Source organism: Benincasa hispida, chromosome 6 (genome assembly GCF_009727055.1).
Source record: "Benincasa hispida cultivar B227 chromosome 6, ASM972705v1, whole genome shotgun sequence".
NCBI lineage: Eukaryota > Viridiplantae > Streptophyta > Magnoliopsida > Cucurbitales > Cucurbitaceae > Benincasa > Benincasa hispida.
This window is the reverse complement of record NC_052354.1, coordinates 22218096-22230578: the sequence shown is the minus strand read 5'-3', so window position 1 is coordinate 22230578 and position 12483 is coordinate 22218096. Positions and strand designations below refer to the sequence as shown.

General features: G+C 38.4%; 1 protein-coding gene and 1 non-coding gene across 4 annotated transcripts in view; both read left to right on the top strand.

Moving 5' to 3' along the window:
- Nucleotides 1-12483, top strand: part of LOC120079895 (PH, RCC1 and FYVE domains-containing protein 1-like) — an 87095-nt gene that overhangs the window by 37655 nt on the left and 36957 nt on the right. The gene's annotated exons all lie outside the window — the stretch shown is intronic.
- LOC120080634 lies at nt 8566-8704 on the top strand. The gene has a single exon (XR_005482587.1). It is a non-coding gene; the product is annotated as a U11 spliceosomal RNA (small nuclear RNA).

Sequence of the window (12483 nt, the reverse complement as noted above, 5' to 3'; positions counted from 1 at the left end):
ATGTCTTATGAAATTAAGGGTCCAAGACTCATTTGTAGAGTCTCAAATATTGGCAATGGATGCATCCTTTGTTTCAGCAATTGCGAGAAGCTTAGAAAAACTAATCTTGAGAGGAGAAGATCCGATCCTCCGATCATTCCAAAAGGAAGTGGAATGTCCATTCCCAACTTTGATTAATACTGCTATAGACAAGATCCTTTACCTGCAAAATGTGGCACCATGGACTTTTTGAGGATGTATGTTGAGAAATGGAAGGGAGTTGAATGACTTGACCCATACTTTTCCCAAATGAATCTCCTCCATAGAGCCCCTCTTTCTTGATTGAAATGCCAAATCCATTTTGCCAATAAAGAATCGTCTTGATTTTTGATGTGTCCAATGCCAAGACCTCTCTCATCTAAAGGGAATTTGAGAATGTTCCAGCGGAGAAGGTGGGAGATGGAACTATTCTGTAACCAGTCCGTAGGAAAATTCTAAGGGGTTGTTTGGGACGCTAAGTTGAGATAGGATGTCTGGAATTCATGTCTGTGGAATTTATATGTCTGTGTTGGGTGTAGAGTTATAATTACTATTTTTGTTTTGAAATTTTTTTATTCAATAATTCTATCTTTGTTTGAATAAAATATGGATTGTAATTTTTTTTTTTTAATTTTTAGAACTTTTCTTTCTTTTTTTCTTTCTTTTTTGGGCAATGAACAACAATTAACCCTTTACATTTCTTGTAGAAATATGGTTAAATAAAATGAGAAACTAAAGCGAAATCAAAACTTTCTAGCCAATTTTTCTCCATGAATTTCATTATCATCTTCTTCTTTTTCCCATTGTTGCTCTATATTTTTACTATGTCATGTATTTTTTTAATTATATCTCCCCCATCATCGTAAAAGTCAATGGAATGTCACTACATTTTTTCAACAGTTTCACTTTCATTTCCTCTAAATTTGGAAGATCATCCAACAAATCTCTATTTTTCACTAATTCTTATTGGAAAATGTTGCAGGAAATTTTTTTTCATTTTAAGGTTTTTTTTTGTTATATGCTACATGCTTTTCAATTACATACATACTTTTCGTCTAAATATTTTTAACACTCATTTGATATGATTATATACAAATATTGCACTTAATGTAGACAAAATAATACTTTTTATATATCAACAACCCTATAACATACTTTAACAGTCATTCGTCTTATAGTTGTCGAAGTTGATTATCGAAGATGATTTTTGCTGGAGTTTGTAGCCGAAGGTGGTTGTTAGAGCCTGAAGTTGGTCACATGAAGGTGTATTGGAGTTGGTTGTTGAAGTTTGTCATTGGAGGTGGTGTTCGAATCCCGGAGTTGGGTGGGCGAAAGTAGTTGTCGAAGTTGATCATCAAATATGATTTTTGCTGGAGGTTATAGTCGGAGGTGACTGTAGGAGCCCAAAGTTAGTCGCATGAAGGTGGTATTAGAGTTGGTTATTAGAGTTGTCATTGCCAAAGTTAGTCGCATGAAGGTGGTCGATCGAAGTTTGTCGGAGCTTGGAGTTGGTCGTCGGAGCTGTCATTTGAGATGGTTGTCGGAGTCTGAATTTCGTCGCCAAAACTGTCATCGTAGGTGGTTGTCGGAGCCCGGAGTTGGTCTTCGGAGTTTCCATCGGAGGTGGTTGTCGTTGGAGTCTAGAGTTGGTCGTCGGAGTTGTCATCAGAGGTGGTTGTCGGAGTCCGAAGTTAGTTCTTGGAGTGTGACAGTGACCAATGGGTGGAACAATTGAAAACATGGGAAGAAGAGAGTTGGGGTGAGTTGGTAAAATATACCAACTCAACTCCACCGACATTTAAAGTTGGTGGGCCAAACAATGAGTTGATATAATACCAACTCAACTCGACTCATGTTGATGAGCTAAACACCCCCTAAAACACCTTTCAATACTTTCTACAACTTTGGAAGGAGCTTGAAACATAGATAAGTAATATAAAGGAAAATTTGAGAGGGTGGCGTGTAAGAACGTCAGTTTACCTCCTTTGAAAAGGAAGTTGTACTGCCATGATGAAAGTCTCTTCTCAATCTTGTCCAAGATGGGTTACCAAAAGATTGGTGAGGAAGGTTATAATAGGGGAAGACCCAAATAATTTGATGTAGCCGCAATCGATAAGATTCTATTGAGAGCATCCATCACCATAATGAAAAGGAAGAGGGACGAAGGGTCACCTTGATGAAGACCCCTGGATGCGAAAAACTTTCCTCTCGGCTTGCCATTGATGATTATAGAGAAATTTGTGGATGAATCACGACCTCTAATCCATTGTCTCCATTTGTGCCTAAACCCTTTGACTTTAATATTTCATCAAGGAAATCCCAAACAACTTTGTTTAATGCCTTCTCAACATCGAGTTTAATGACCACCCCTTAAGCATTTTTCCTATGCCATTCCTCAATGATTCGTTTGCCAAGAGGGAGGCATCCAAAATCTGTCTACCTTTAACAAAGGCGGATTGGTAATGAACACGTGCAATGATTTTGTCTAACCCTGTGGGGAGGCTTTCTGAGCCAATATGTCACACACCATCCCGTACTACTCTTTGAGCCTAGGAAAGGACATGACTGTAGCAGTTATCAACCCTTTTGTTGACACTTACTGCCTAATAACTCTTGCGGAAATAACTTTGATACCAATGTAAATTCATATACAGCAGATGCCTCTTAGGCCAAAATTTATTAAGTTTAAAAACACAACATATTTAGAGTAATTACATTACTAGTTTCACAAATCCCGATGGCCAAAACCTTAGTCCCTAAATTAACAACTGTAACATGTGTACTATATTTACAGTAAACCACCTAGTAGACGGGTTATAATATCTTTGTCCTTTAGTGCAGAGCAGATGCAGCACTATCTCCTGAGGATTTGACCGTTACCTGGGGGAAAGGAAAACATTTGAAAACGGGGTGAGCTTGCTAGCCCAGTGAGTGACTTAAGAAAGAAAACTGATTCTCATGCAATAGTCTCAATAAAGAGATTAAACTGAAATATAAACTTCTACAATAATCTTGTACTGCTATATAAACATTTTCCAAGCATAAAACATATAAAACTGTTTTTATCAGAAAACATTAAACTGTTCCTTAGTTGAGAATAACCCTACTGTGATTAAATCCCAACGTCAACTACTAGTCAAGAGAGAACCCTTTTGTTCAATCTCTGACTTTAACTACCTACGTGCACGTGGCCATACTAAGTACTATCATACCTTAGGTGCTTCTGCTCGGATACCTTCTCTAAACTTGTCCTTCAGTGTCGAGCTGCTCGGATACCTTTTCAACTGTCCTTCGGTATCGCATTTCAAGTAGAACTAGTCATAAATGACTTTCTCTTTAAAGCATGTAAAGCATTCCGCATCGAAAACATGTCTTTAAAGATACTAACGCATGCTGGGTGTATTTAAACACACATAAATAGTTTTTCAATAAACTTTCATATATGTCATGCGTTTAAAACATAACTCATGGTTTGCTTGGAAATCACTTTGTAAAACTAGCTGGCATGAGAATAATCTTTCTTTAAAACATGGTTTCTTTAAAACATTGTAAATATTTAGTCAAATATTTTAGTCACTCACCTCGATCGTTTAGGAACTTTTCCCCCTAGAAGTTCCTTGGTTACCTCGAGCTCCCTTTTGAACCCTAAGATCCAGATTCAATTTAAAACTCAGATTACTCATAGTTCTAAACCTTATCTTGAGATACTTCCTTCTACAAACATGCTCTAAAATATCTCAGGAAGCTTACCCTAAAATCTGAGCTCAGAACTCCTCGTGGTTTGGCCGGAATCACAAAATCTTCAAGACTGGCCCAAGCTTACCCGACAGCTTGACCCTTCTGTCTTTTCCTCAGTTTCCAGCCCGATTCCTTAGAGCTTCTTCTCCGGCAGCTCTATCCTGAAAACTAGACTCGCGGAGCTTTTAGGTGGCTTTGGAATCACTCCAAACGCACGAGTATACTGGGAGAACTCCTTGTCCTAAGTTGGTGCTATTTCCAGACTTCACTGTCTAACTGCGTCTCCTCTTGAAGTTTTATGACCAACATATAGATTTGCTATCAACGCATAGTTTAATCAACTTTCACACTCTTCTTCCTTTGAATCGTGATATGAAAAGAAGTCCTTGGTTCTATTTATAGGCGTCCAAAAGCTTTCCAAGGCCGACACCTCCTACTTGGCCGCATGTCCAAATATTTTTTCTTCACACTATCAATGCAACCTTCAAATCACCGCAATCTAAGGTGTCTTCCTCTTTCTTAGCCAACACAAAATACTTAAATTTGCATGTCTTCTTGTGCGTCCACCTCATTTGCTTAAAGCTTAAGATTTCTTCCAACAAGCCACATGTCCGGATGACGTCCTTGCATGCATCTATCCAATTTCATATGCGGTCATCTAACCACAAATGCTCCCAACCAATTGCCGCAACCTTCCTATGTCCGGACACCACCAATCGGCGCATGCGTCCATTCAACCTTACCTTGTGCATCTAATTGACGCAACTTGGTCACATATGTTAGATGCTTGCAAGGCTCATCTTTGGCTGCATATCCTTCTCTTTCGCATGGCTTACCTTATGCACTCAACTAGGATAATGACCAATACTCTTTCAATGCGTACTACTAACTTGTCCTATGCGCCCACTTGCCTTCAGATGTCCAACGCATAGCACATCACCTACGCATAGTGTCGCTGCATACCATCGCGTAGCACTGCCGCATCCATCGTGTAGCATCATGTAGTGTCCCGCATACCATCGCGTAGCACTGCCGCATCCATCGTGTAGCATCGCCGCATCCCATCGCGTAGCATCGCCGCATGCCTCCATCGCCCAGCACCCTTGTCCGCGCAACTTGAGGCTGCAACATGCCTTTTTCTAACCTCTAAAGACATTGGCTGCTGCATGCGTTTCCCTTGGCCACACTTTGGCTTTCTTCAACGTCCCAAATAACCTCTAAATGAGCAAGGCCAAGGCATGGAACAACACTTAGTCAATTTTCTAGCTTCCAATGCATGGGGTATACTTAGCCAATTTTTCCAAGCTTTACCCAAGAGTTAAGCTTTCAAATTCACACTTTTCTTCTATTTTTTCACCCCTTTTCTCCACGATTATACATTAATTCTCACATCAACCTACTCACCATACTGGTCTCAGTAGGGAACATACTCAAGTAGAGAAATTAGGGCTCAGGGTTCACACTATAGTCCCCCACACTTTCCTAGCATTCAATTTCTTTGGAATGAGACAAATGTATGTTTCATTGACATTTTTGTTGATAATACCATTTTGAAGAAATTATGGAACACTCTAAGAATGTCACCATTAAGGATTTTCCAAGACTTTTTAAAAAATTCAGCAGTGTAACCATCCAGTCCCCGGAATTTGTTGGTGCCCAAATCCTTAACTGCTTGTCAAATTCTCCTCGTTGAAGGGTCTTTCCAGAGACTATCCTAGTAGATTGCTAATCGGGGCCCAATCCAAAGGATGTGGGAGAAATTTGGTGCCCTGTTTTTTGACGAAGAGGGCCTTGTAAAATGAGATAAATTCAGCCTCAATCTGAAAGTCACTAGTCAAGCTGTGGTTTTGATCGCTAAGGATCTCGGTGATGTTGTTTTTCCTCCTTTTTCTTTTTTTGCAGCGGCGTATTTATGGTGAAGCTTGTGTTCTCATCTTCTTCTATGAGTCATTTTGTCTTGCATTTTTGCCTCCATTTCAATTCCTTATTCCTAGAAATAGTTAGAAGATCACCTTTGATAAATATATGACGCCTGGCATCAGTGATGGAGTTTGATTCAGCCATTTTGTCCTAATAGCCAGTTCCTTTAATAACACAGCTTTCTGTGTTTCAATAAACCCAAAAGTATTGATGTTCCACTCTTTTAAGGCCACTATCTTAAGATTTTGAACGAGCCCATATTTGGGCCTTCCAGAGAGGGGATGGCTTTTCCACGATTCATCCAAAAATGGTAAGAAATTTGAATGTTTGATCCACATGTTTTCAAACTTGAAAGGTGTTGGTCCCCATCTCTAATTCCCGAAAACTAGTAGCAGAGGATAGTCGTCTGATGTAGGTTTGTCGAGTCTTTTCAGAGATGCATCCACAAATTTATCAAGAACCACATGTATAGAAAAACGATTGGTTCTAGTGTGAGTGGGTGGCTGCCTAAGATCGGACCATGTAAACTTTTTGTTGCTGAGGTGGGGATCAATGAGCTCGCAATGCTCGATAAAGGAGTTAAAATTCCTCATATCATTGGTTGGCCAAAACATCCATTTGAATTTTCATGAGGCCATTGGATGATGCTGAAATCTCCTCCCAAAATCCAATTTTCATCAACAAGACAGTATAGATCGTATATTTCTTGGATAAAGTGGGGCTTTGAAATGCTAAAAACCCTAAGGGTTGTTTGGGGCATTGAGTTGGTTATTATAGTCTTTGGGTTAGAATAATCCGTATTTGGGGTGCAGAGTGTTTTAGTTTGGGTTATAAAAGTCTCTTTTTGGGGTTAAGACCAAAGTAGTATGGGGTAAAATAGTCTGTGTCCGGTGGAGCCCATTTAGTTTGGATTATAATAGTATGTGTTTGGGGTGCATGTTATTCTAGTCTGGGTTTAGGTTTTTTTCGACTTTTTTTATTATACAAATAATAGTACCTTAAATATCATATTTTTTCCATCCATAAACTAACCGAACTTATTTCTTAATTTGTGTATAATTCAATTGATTAAAACATATATAGTAATCAAGAGATAAAAAATTTTAGGACACTCAAACTTATACGGTTATTAAAATTGGGTCCAAAACTTGCAAATTTATAGAATAATCCCTTAAACTTTTAACAAAGAAGTGAATTTTTCAGAAATCAAAGAAGACATTAGAGAAGCTGCAACATAAGGCTCTGAACTAAGTGAACCAATGTCCACTTGCAAAAATATGACTATAGGCTTCTACAAATATAGCTTCTGACTGTAACTCCTGTTGCACTGAGTTTCCTCCATAGGAACTTCTACTTTTGTCACTGCTCACAGTTATCAATGATTCCTTATCATCATTGAAATAAGAAAAAACTTCTTTAGGAGAAGTGAGGTTGGAGACCTCTTTTATAAACTGAACATCTGATCCAGGGAGATAGATAACAGATTGCTTAAAGAAGTTGTTAGGATCTGAAGACTCATGATGCTTAGAAGCAACTGATGAAGAAATCAAAAGATGAGTGTACGACTCTTCCAAAGTATCAAAATTTTTCTCTTCATGGTCAAGAACACTGGGAACTTCTTTCTTTTGAAAATAATGCAGAGGGAAAGGTTTCATGAGCTTTGACTTCACCTTGTTAGAACTCACTGTCGGCTGAAGAAATGACAATTTCTTCTGGAGGCTCTTCTTGAGAAGAAAAATTATCAACGAGAAGAAAATGAGCATACCAAAGGACCAAAGTCACTAGACAAAATATAAGTTTCATATTCTATTACCTTTTTTTTATACTATTTAAATCAATCGAATTAAAAAAGTCATTATATGATGAATTGCCATGAAGTAAATTATTTGAACTGGACAAATCCACAACTATAGAGAAAGAACCACTATTACCAACCTAAATGGTTCTGCTGTATTTTTTATTTATTATTATTATTTTTTTAACAATGAATGCCGTAGAACAATCTATGAAATTGAAGGTCTAGGATGCATTGCTGACCAACCTGCCTAAACTTTTCCTAATAGCTTCAAAAACAAATCTCTTCTAGTACTCCAAAGGTAGGTTTTTAATTGATAACCATCGACCACAACTTTTAATCACCTCTTGATGAGAGTGATTCACATAAGACCAACACTCAAGCTTCAAATGATCACCAAAAAGGATTCCACTTATCATTAAAGATGAGATCTGAGTTATCTTTGTCAAACTTTACTTGAGCCTTATCATCCATAAAAGGATTAAGAGTTACCCACATTATTTCACAAACTAATTGTGCAATTCCTCTGTACTCTAATTCAACACTTGACTGTATATACCACGTTTTGCTTCTTACTTTTCCATCAAACCAAATTGCCTCGAACCAAAAAAAAAAAAAAAAAAAGAAAAAAAGAAAGAAAAAGAAACCAGAAATCGATCTTCTTTCTTCTTTGGATCCCAATCGACATCTGAAAAACACTCAGTCTTCATATGACTATGATCTTTATGTATTCCATGTTCAGATGTAGCTTTCAACTAACATAGAATTTGTTGTACTGCAACCCCAATGATATACTGTGGGTGAAGTCATAAACTTATAATGTTTGTTGAATAAGCTATGTTTGGTCGTATCACTAGAAGGTAATTCAATTTTAGAATCAATATTCTATGATTCTCGTGATCTTTAAACGGTTCTCCATTTTTTGAAAGTTGCAAACTAGGCATATTGCATGGATGGTCCCAATTTTCTGGTCAAATCAAGCACATATTTCTTCTGTGACATAAAAATACCCTTCTTGCTTGTTGTTACGTCAATACCCAAGAAGTACTTTAGCATTCCAAAGACTTCGGTATGAAGTTGACTTTGAAAGCAATAAAAAGGGTTGATTGGCTAAAAATGCCACACTCGTCCAAAATTGGCTAAGTTTTGTATGGCAATCTAGACATATGGCCGACATAATTTATGGAAATTGACTTTGAAGGAAATATTTGAGAGATAATATACCTGAAGTATCACTTCTAGCGATGGTAATATCATCAACTTATACAACAAGTAGAATAATACCGTTTGTAGATCGTCGGTAGAAGACAAAGTAACTCGATTTTCTTTTCTTCATTCCAAAAAGCTCAAGTGCTTGACTGAATTTTCTTAACCATGCCGATGGGTTGTGTTTATCAATCCATAGAAAGATTTTCGAAGACGACACATTTTATTATTTTCTCGGAGCCACAAACTCAGGTGGTTGCTCCATATACACTTTCTCTTGAAGATCATCACCATGGAGAATTGCATTTTCAATGTTGAGTTGATGTAAATGCCAACCTTGAGATGTTGCCATAATAATGAATAACTTGACAGAAGTGAGCTTAGCAATAGGAGAAAATGTATTAAAATAATCAATCATGTTTTAGCATAGGCTTTGGCGACAAGGTGTAAGTAACGAGCAAATGATCCATTAGAATTGACCTCAATCATAAACACCCATTTGCATTTGAGGACCTTTTTTCTTGCAGCTAAAATACTAAATCCCAAGTACCATTATCATTCAAATCATTCACCTCTTCAATCATTGAATGCACAAACGAGAATGAGATGAAGCTTCATGAATGATCTTAGGGTTCAAGACAGAATCAAGAGACGTAACAAAAGAACAAGAAGAAAATGATAAATTGTAATATGAGACATAAAAAGAAATAGGATAAGTGCAAGAATATTTACCTTTACGAAGAGTAATGGGAAGCTCGTCACTTGGTCCTGGATCTGATGGCAGAATCTTTTGGGACAAAATATTTTTCTGGAGGTTGTTTCCATCTAAAGTAGACTTTGAGTAATAGGTGGACGATTAGGAATGGATTTTGAAAGGGATGGATTAGGGTAAGGTGTGGGACACGAGAGTTTAAATAAAAAGATCATCATCCTCCTCAAGACTCGTCCTGGACAAAGATGGAGTGAAAGGCTTGTCTTCTAAAAAAGTAACATGCGATAGACAAGATACCTATTCAAGCTAGGACAATAGCATTTGTGTCCTTTTTTAACACGAGAATAGCTTGAGAAATTGCATTTCAAAGATTGGGGGTCAAGTTTTGTTAAATTAGGACGAACATCCTGAATAAAGCAAGTACAACCAAATATTTTTGCCTCAATGGGAAACTAAAACTCTGTTGGAAAGAGAACATGATCGAGAATCTAAACATGGATAACAGAGGAAGGCAACCGATTAATAAAAAAAACAAGTAATGAACATTGCATCAACCTAAAAATGCTCAAGTATTTGAAAGGATAATACTTATGCAGTTTAAGATGTCTATTTTTCCATTCATCAAACTCCATTTTGGGTGGAGTATCGACACAAGATGATTGATGAATAATTCCATACATACAGAGGTATAACCTGGGTGCCTCTGAGAAGTACTCATCAACATTGTCACTTCTCAGAATCTTAAGGGAAACATCAAACTAAGTTTGAATTTCAGCATGAAAATTATAGAAATGAGAAAGGAACTCAGAACAATTTTCCTGAAAATATAACCAGGTCATGCGGAAGTCATCAATAAAGGTAATAAAATATCAAAATCTAGTTTTGGACACAATTGGACACGAATCCCAAATATCAGAATGAGCTAACTCGAATAGTTTATTTCCTCATTTAACAACTCTAAGACTGGAGCTAAGACGGTGAAATTTGGAAAACTGACATGACTCACAATTTAATGCAGACAAATTATGAAATTGGGGACAAAGTTTTTTTGGTACTGAGCATGATGGATGAATGAGATGACAATGGGCATCAAGAGGAGAAACAACCTTAGAATTAATAATAATGATTGACATTTGATGATAAAAGATATAAAGTCCTCCAAATTCGTGTATTTTCATAATCTTCTTCATCTTAAGATCGTGAAACAAGCAAATAGCTAAGATAGAATGAGACCTAAAAATTAAAGTGAGTATACTAATAGAGATCAAGTTGAAGGAAAAGTGAGGTAAATGAAGAACACATAACAAAGAAAGAGATGGAGTGAGATGTACGAGGTCATATCCAAAGGATCCATTTGATTTCTTCGTTAGGGAGGTCTTTCTATTTCACCAAGAACTCTATTAATTCTCGTCTTGGTCTTCCAAGACGGCATGTACGTCTGTCCAGAATTTGCGCGACTTCCTTCTTAGTGAATTCTTCATCATGATGGGTGGACGCGTCAACATGTTACGCTGCTCGTCATCGGGGTCAGGGTGATAGGGCTTCATTATACTCACGTGGATGACAGGATGGATCTTCATCCACGAGGGTAACTGCACCCTATACAAGGTTTTTCCGACTTTCTCAATCACCTCAACTGGTCCTTCATATTTTCGTACGAGGCGTTGGTCTCTTTGGCCCTAAAAACGGAATTGTTCTGGTTGTAACTTGATCAGAACCTTGTCCCCAGCTTGGAACTCGAGGGGCCTGCGCTTCTTCTCAGCACACTTCTTCATTCTCCTTGACGATTTCTCCAAGTAGGCACGTGCTATCTCAGAGGTTTGACTCCACTCTTTGGTGAAACTATGCGTCTGATGGCTTTTGCCCGCATAGCGGTGGTCCACCAGGTATGGCATGAGTGGCTGTCTGCCACATGCTATCTCGAAGGGCGTCTTTACGGTTGAGGAGCTTTCTTGACTGTTAAAGTTGAATTGAGCAACATTTAACAACTGAACCCAATTCTTTTGTCTAGCGTCGATAAAGTGACGTAGATATTCTTCAAGCATGCTGTTAAAGCGTTCAGTCTGCCGTCTGTTTAAGGATGATAACTGGAAGAAATATTCAGGGTAGATCCCAATATCTTAAACAATTCCGTCCAAAAGGTTCCAGTGAATCTCCCCTCGCGATCATTAATGATGCTCGCAGGAACACCCCATAATTTCACGATGTGCTTGAAGAACAATTGGGCAGTCATCACAGCCGTACACATCTTCGGCGTTGGGATAAATGTAGCATATTTTGAGAATCGATCGATGATAACAAGGATCAATTCAAACTCTCCAACTTTGGGTAAGTGGGTGATGAAGTCGAGAGATACACTCTCTCACGGTCTAAAGGGCATAGGTAAGGGCTCAAATAAGCCTGCTAATTTCGTCCTTTCGATTTTATCTTGCTGACAAACGAGGTAAGTGTTAAATTACATGACGTCGTTTCGGAGACTCGGCCAATAGTAACCTTGTTTTAACAGTGCATAAGTTCTCTGGCAACTATTGTGTCCTACCCATGGCGTGTCGTGACACTCCTACGTTAGTAATCTTCGTAGCTCCCCAGATTGGGGAACGTAAAGGCGATTAACCTTGGCGTAAAGTAAGTCATCTTCGACCCAAAACTGGCGTGTCTTTCCTTCTTTGGCTAACTGCATAATGGCTTGAGTCGATGTGTCATTTGTCAAGAGTGCCTTGACAGTTTCGTGCACTGTTCTGCTCAACATACTTGCTTTCAGAGGCGCAAAAATGCACAAGGCCGCATGCTCGCTCTTCCGGCTAAGGGCGTTTGCCGCTTGGTTTGCATTTCCTTGGTCTGTGCTCAAACTGAAAATTGAATTCTGCCAAACACTCTTGCCATCGTGCCTACTTTGATGACAATTTTGGTTGGTTGAAAAAGTGGTAGATGGAGCTTTTGTCTGTCTCGACCACGAACTTGGCCCTAAGAGATATTGTCTCCAAGCACTCAAGCAATGAACTACTGCCAACATCTCTTTTTCAGAGGCCGCATACCTCCTTTCCGCATCATTCAGTTTTTTACCCTCATACGCAATGGGGTGTCCGTCTTGAAG